This window comes from Trichoplusia ni, chromosome 6 (assembly GCF_003590095.1).
Source record: "Trichoplusia ni isolate ovarian cell line Hi5 chromosome 6, tn1, whole genome shotgun sequence".
In the NCBI taxonomy this organism is placed as follows: domain Eukaryota; kingdom Metazoa; phylum Arthropoda; class Insecta; order Lepidoptera; family Noctuidae; genus Trichoplusia; species Trichoplusia ni.
The window spans coordinates 1,160,653-1,168,134 of record NC_039483.1 but is presented as its reverse complement, the minus strand read 5'-3'; positions in this window follow the sequence as shown (position 1 = coordinate 1,168,134).

The window sequence follows — 7,482 nt, the reverse complement described above, 5'->3', positions numbered from 1 at the left end:
ACTACTATTTATCAAACTAAGACTGTTCTTGTACAAGTGAGACAGCATTCTAATCGGCGTATATCGGCGTCTCGCTTCAACGCTTGTAGCAGTCTAATTTTAAGACGTGTTGCTAGGCCCCTGATATTGTAGGGGTATGGTAGAGGGAGGGAGGAGGGGTTGTAGTTAATTGCCGCAGTATTAGCACTAACTGGAAGTGATGTAGATTACGATGAAGAATTACTTGTCTGTGTGTATCACGGTGCTAGCCAAGTACAGATGATGCGACAGGGTTATGAGAATAAAACCAGTAATAAATAAAGACATATTTAATTTCTTATGAAAACATTTCAGTTTTCATAAGAAATTAAATATGTCTTTTTGGATAGCTGCTGTGAACAATAGCTTTATTTTGAACTAGCTATTGCTCGCGACTTTGACCCCGTAGGTAGAAGATATAAGTTATGTCTGCCCTGTTTTTTTTCACATTTTCCATTGTATCTTCGCTCCTGTTAGTCGCAGCGTGATGGTTTATAGCCTAAAGCCTTCCTCGATGAATGATCTATTCAACACAAAAATAATTTTTCAAATTGGACCAGTAGTTCCTGAGAATAGCGCGTTCAAACAAACAAACAAAAAAACTCTTCAGCTTTATATATTAAAGTATAAAGAGTATAGATAATTATGTTATCTCTAAGTTGAAGGAAATATTCAACAATTTGTAGGATGTTTTTTCCAAAAAAAATATGCAATTTCTTTGATGTCAAATAGTGGAATGTTTTTAGTTAATATCCTTCAATAACATCTTTATAGTTTTGTATCCTTAAAGCTACTAGCAAGTGTTCAAAACATATCCATATTATAAATAACACAACAAAACCAAAATAAACTAATCCTTAATTTAAATGTTTTTGCAGGCCATACCCCGTTCTAGATCAGATCACTAACTACCGCCCATGCGTGACCACTCACTCTGATTTATGCGGTACAGTCAGCAGACAAGATTGTCGCCGTCTGCGCGATTATCCGTGCGATTATCAGTCGCTGCGACTAATCGACGAGTCTTAATTGTTTTAGGAGATGAACGGGAACTTGTATTACGCAGACTAAATATGGTGAGATTGTAGATTAGATTTTATGGTAGCCATATGAGCAAGATCTTTCTGTACGGGATTGCGTTTATTTTTAATCGACCGTGTCGGCAAAGTTACTGACTGCTTTAGCTCTTATTGTCGTGTTTCATTCCTGAAAAGGAAAAGAGAAGATTTTAATAAAAGTATTTGCGAAAGATTTTTTGCGGCCCAAATGATGATGTATTTTTTTTGTAATAGGAGTGTTTTATAGATCGGAGTCGAGGCCATTTAATTAAACAAATCAGAGAAAATTCTTGCGGAAACTCTTTATTTGTAAATATAATTATAATATTCTTTCTACTCAAAGCTTCGAAATTATTTCCTATGTAGATAGCTCGCATGATAGTAAATTCTATAATACCAGGTTAATTAGGTAACAGACATTAACGGAGGTACTTCGAAGAGACTCTCACACTTTTCAAGAATCTTTCCTCACACTAACGCCGCTTTTGATATCACATCATTAATATCGAGACTTTCTCACGTTGTCATCCTTTACAGTAAGCTACTCATCACTTAGATTATAACTACCAGGAATAACTACGTAATTTTAGATACTATGATGATGAATTCGTGAAAATTTCACATAATTTCATAATTTTCAATACAAATTACACGCAAAAATAGAGCAAATAATTGAAATAATCATACTCATCTCAAAAAACATTTCTCATGTGTTGGGGATCGAACTCACGACATCTGGAATAGCAGTCACAGCCACTAACCACTTGACCAGCGTGCTCAGTTGACCAGTGAACTCTGAAATATGAGGAAGCAAAATCTGCATTAATTAACAGCTGCTGAAACAGTTTCCATATCAGATGGGTTTAATTGAAACGCGTGTTTGAACTACTCTAATTAATTTGAGTAATTGCTCGCAACGCTTGGCGACGATTGACAGACTGCGAATGTCGTTAAGAGTTACATAGGATAGTAGGACTTTGCAGATTGATGACTGATTTTGGCGAATTATTTTTTAATTCGTTGTGTATTGAATAAACCACAATATGCCATAAGGTTGGATATTTTAATTATAAGGGCAGGAATACATTTTAATATTAGTTTCGGTAGAGAAAGAGAGAAATCGTTGTGCCTCTGCGTTTCTTTTCATTCGGATTTATTCGCATGAAGTAGCAAGTTTGAACCCTTTACTATCTGCATTGGATAACAATGCATTACTGTAGTAGGACTAATATGGGTATTGCAAAAATGGATTAAAAAAATAATATCTGGTTTTCCTATACAACAAGTATCGAGCAAGCTTGGTGATCAATTCTCAATCATTTTCTCTACGGGACGAGGCCTTAGAACGGTAACATTAAAATATTATCATCGTATCAACGGGTAAACCTTTTTTTGGAGAGGCGGAGATTTTTTTGGACAACCGCCTCCAGAGAGAAATAGCGTGTAGTGTCAGACTCTTAATAGGTAAACCTAAACCGCCGTGCTACGTCATCCGAGTTTCGGTGTCATTGCAAGACAATAAGTTGCAATTCTTCATGTATAGCTTAACGGAACGGAGTGTGAGACTTTTACAGACTTAAATTCACATATGATTCTTCAATCCCGGTGCCTGCTGCTCTACTAGCTGAACTTATGACAGGAATTAAATCCTTTTAATTTAAATGCCTTCTAAACTTCCTGAGAACTATTGTCTAGGTAACTTCCAAGCTAGTTTGTAGCATAAGTCAATAAAATTAATTCAAATTACTTTAATTTCCATGCAAAACAAATTATCGTTATTCAAGGGAAATTAATTAATGTAGTTTAACCTTGTATACAGAATGATTCATTAATGTTTGTAGAGTATACTGACTGTTATTAAAATATGAGTTGACACGAAGGCCTAGTCTTATGTTTTGCCAAAGTCCTATATCAGGAATTTTCTAAAATATAACTTAAATTGAATAAACAAAGGTTCATTTTGAAATAAACTTGTACAATTCTTAGGTCAGAGGTAAGTTTTGTTATAATTTGATAGCTTCAAGATGGCTGCTTAAATAAAAATTAATAGATTTAAAAAATCTAAATACCCACGTTTTTAAATGTCACTCCATACAAATTTTATCAAAATCGGTCCAGCCGTTTTAATAGTTGTAAATTGCATTATCATCGGGTTTGAAGCTAAACTGAAAACTTCAGCCTGCTAGCTTATCGGGAAGTGCCTCAAAATTGATTTACAAAAATCCAACTGGAACGACAAACAAACAAGAAAGTGAGTTTATAAAATAATAACGAGGGAATGTTTTCTTTGCAGATTCTAGATCCTCGTATTTGACTAATAAAGACTGTTTTCAAAGTGATAAGCATACAGCAGATAAATAAATAAATAATAAATGCGGACAACATCACATACATTGTTCTGAACCCAAAGTAAGTTGCTGAAGCACTTGTGTTATGGAATTCAGATACAACGAAGGTACCACAAACACCCAGACCCGAGACAATGTAGAAATGTTAATTTTTACATTGACCCGACCGGGGATCGAACCCGGGACCTCAGAGCTAGCGACACCTTGAAACCGGTGCGTACGGCACTCGACCACGGAGGTCGTCAAAACGCATAGATACCAGATGTAGGTAGATAGGTAGATGGTAGTAATTTTCCGAGATCATTATAAACGGTTGTCTGACTAGCGTCTTTATTGTTGTTTAGAAAAAGATTGATTTTAGGTAAAAATTTTCTCACTTTATGGTATTTAATTAAAATACTTCATGAAGTCAAATTCATTACAAAAACATCCCCTCAAGATCAACATGCATTATAATTATTGTTAACAATTATAAAAATAATTCGTGGTGGTGATACGGTGGACGAGTCTATGTGGTACCTTGTTATGTTGAAAAGAAAATCACTTATGTAATTTTGATATTAAAATGACGACGATTATTTGTACTTCAATGATAAAATAACTATTGAATAATAATCGTACCCACCCAAATTTTGTACACACCCAGTTTTAAGTATTGCAACCTTGCCGAAAAGACATAAGTTTAATTTAATTATAGTGTTATTAAGACTAAAGAGAGCACAATAACAACTTGCTGACCCAGACGGAACATGTCATTTACAAGTATTTAAATCGGTTTGTTTGTCACAAGGTTTGCAAGCTGAGATGTTGACCGGTTCTATAACTTATGTACGGGTAATTGTATCAAAGTGATTTGTTCACCTTAATTGTTTATGTCCATGTAGCTAATTGGGTAGGTTTGTAGGTAAGTTGCATATTGATAGTGCATGCTTAAACCCTGATCTTGAATAATGCTTGTTTGCATGGAACTGAGCAGCTGTGAAGACAAAATCAGACATTTTTTAAAAGTTAATACGTTTTTCCGACACAAATCAACGTTTATAAGACTCTTATAAAAGTTTTTCAAAAATATGCTCCTTTTCAAAACCTTCGATTTCGATTCCATTCGATTCTTTTCGGCTGCAGAATAGGGGATCGAATACTAAAGTTCACCACGCCAAACCCACTGTGCGCGACGTTTCGCGGTTTCGATCGCCGTGTAGAACAAGCATTTGTGTGTATGGGCGAAGGCTTGATTTCAGTCACAAATACATGGATTAAATTCCTTACCGCCGGAGTTTTTTAAATGAAAACGCAATATACAGTTCGTAAAATGTTATAAGTAGTACGCGAAAATAAGAAATTACCTTAAGAACTACTCTAGAATTGACTATTATTAAGGATTCAAGCACATATAGCTAAGAAGTCTCTCATTTAAGCGAGCCCCTACGTGGATCTCATTAGCTGAAAATTGCAGGATTAATTACTGCGTGTGTAGCTGCGCGGGCGCACCGTGACCGCTCCCGTAATTACTGAGGTGACCATTTTGTGGACTGACGTGGGATAGTCCGAGATTTGTAGGATATTTTTAGATCATTCATGAAATCGTTCTTCTGATTATGATGAAAACTAAATTGCTGTGCTGTGCTTCTAAAGTCATGTGTACAATGCTTCAACGATTTACATACAGTAACTTATAATTTATTGACAATAAGTTTTGAATAAGCACTTATGAGTTGATAAATAACGGTTCCTTAGATTAATGTACCTAATTATGCTTATCCCTTACTACTTAGTAATCTGTGTTAATCAGTGTGAGCTGTTTTTAATTATTTTTTTAAGTAATTAGGAGGTATACTTTGTATTAATTTTTGCATGTTTAGAAATCATTACAAAACAAATATTTCACGTTCTGCGTTAACAAATAATATCAATTATCAAAAAGTTAAGTTACCTAATGTCGCTAAAGTCATATCGCAAAAATAACTTGGTAAACAAAGACATTTAGTTTATCCTTTATTTGTCCCGTCATTATGGACATTCTACTAATAATGTCCGCTCGTTTGTTGTTTTAATTTAGCTCTAAATACACACATGTGTTACTGTCATTCATAAATAGATATAAATTAGGTGGGGAGCTGTTCTTTTCGTTAGTATTTTGCTTAATTAACAATTAGTACTGCTTTAGTTTCGAGAACTGTTTGTGTTGTACAAATATTGTCGGGGTAGAATTCGAATTAGGTAGATTAAAAAAATATTTGTTGAACTTTTTGGCTTTGGTATTCTGTGATGGCGGATATTAGATCTCTTTTTGAATAGTGAATGACTGCTTGGTCTCCGAAAGGTGCCACAGTTAATAAGAACACATATTATAAATAGATATTATTATTCTATTTCAGGAATCCTTAGCCGAAAAAAGCTGCAGTCAATTAAATGACAAACGTTTCAAGACCCTCATTATAAAATACTGTATTGACACATTTTATTATTGAACAAGGCTAGACCAATCCAGGCTGACAGTACTCACAGCTGTCAACTAGCGCCACAAGTCACTGGCTACCCGCCAAACGCAATTATAAATAGTCTATTATCTATGGTCAATTAGTTCTCGCCACTTGCCGCTAGCCTGCCACTTTATTACACAAGTTGAGCGAGACTTCAATAATGGTAGTGCTTGTACGTGCTTGCTTGACGGCTTTGCTTGCACACGCTTGGGCTTGAAGATAAGATTGGTGTTCAAGCCTTGAACATTGAACATTGAAGAGATATTGAAGAGTCATTGAAGAGTCTCTTCTTTCATAATATATAATAAGAGATATTTAAAATATGGTAGAACGTGGCGTGTCGTTGGTTCGGTTCTGCTTCTTCTGAGTCTGGGTGTATTTGTGCATAGATAGAATAGATAGAATACTCATTATTGTACACCATAAGGAAAAACAAATTAGGTCAATACAAACAATATGATGAGTACAAAAGGCGGTCTTATCGCTAAAAAGCAATCTCTTCCAGACAACCTTTGGATGGAATTGAATTATGGAAAAGCCCCCAGCGACACAACGATTAAACTCCTATGTGTTTTTTTTTCTTTGCTTTATTTCGCCTTCTACCGAGAAGCATTCGCAAGCAAAACTGCAGAGTTCCTCTTAGAAATTGGTTTGGTTTTGTTTTTAATTCATTTCTGAAATGGTACTATTAAACCAAACCAAGATCGAATAGACGAATAACGATCGTGTATTAAAAGCGTCCTTAGCTGTCCAACTCGCGCCATTGTACAAATTAGCGCTAATGTCAGATTTCAGTGCACCAATTCCATTTCAGAACTCAATTCTATCGGTTATAAGCCTACTGAGGTCTACCGAAACATCTTAAAGTTATATTATACCTGGTGTGGAGAAGGGATGCCACTCTACTCCATATTTTCCGCTGTCACGCCTCCAAAACCATGACTTACTGGTAGACCTTCTAGTAATGCACGTGTGACAGGCCCATAATACTAAGTACCTAAAATAAGTCAGAAAACGCAAAATGAAATTACTATTTGTAAGTAAAACTCGCAGAAACATAGCAATTTTATAATCGTTGAGTTTAAGTACATAATTCAAGCTTTGGCGTGTAAAAATACGGTCAACAAGGAAACGAGCCTGTCAATTATAGTGATACCTAAGTGCGTAGTCGTTTAGCAAGTTGACAGTTAAGTGGGCAACACGCAAGACATGCAACTTTATAAGGATTTTATATTCATGTAATTTTATCTGACTAGAATAAATTATATGGTAATGTCACGGTGCTTTTGAAGAGAAAAAACTTTTGCAGCGTTGTACATTTTTTTTTGTAACGGGTAAATAAGTTAAATTAAGCTAAGCGTTACTAGTGCGACTCGCACTTGAGCAGTTTTATTTGTATACCTTATTTCGTGAAATCTCTATTAAATTTATTAAGAAAAAAAGACCGATGTAGTATCAGTATATGCGTAGTGAAGAGCTATTTAAGATTATTAGTGTACCAACTGGTTAAAACACCATGGAGATCTTTGTTACTTTTGATTTACTGTAAATGTAAGTAGTGTCAAAGTAGTGCGA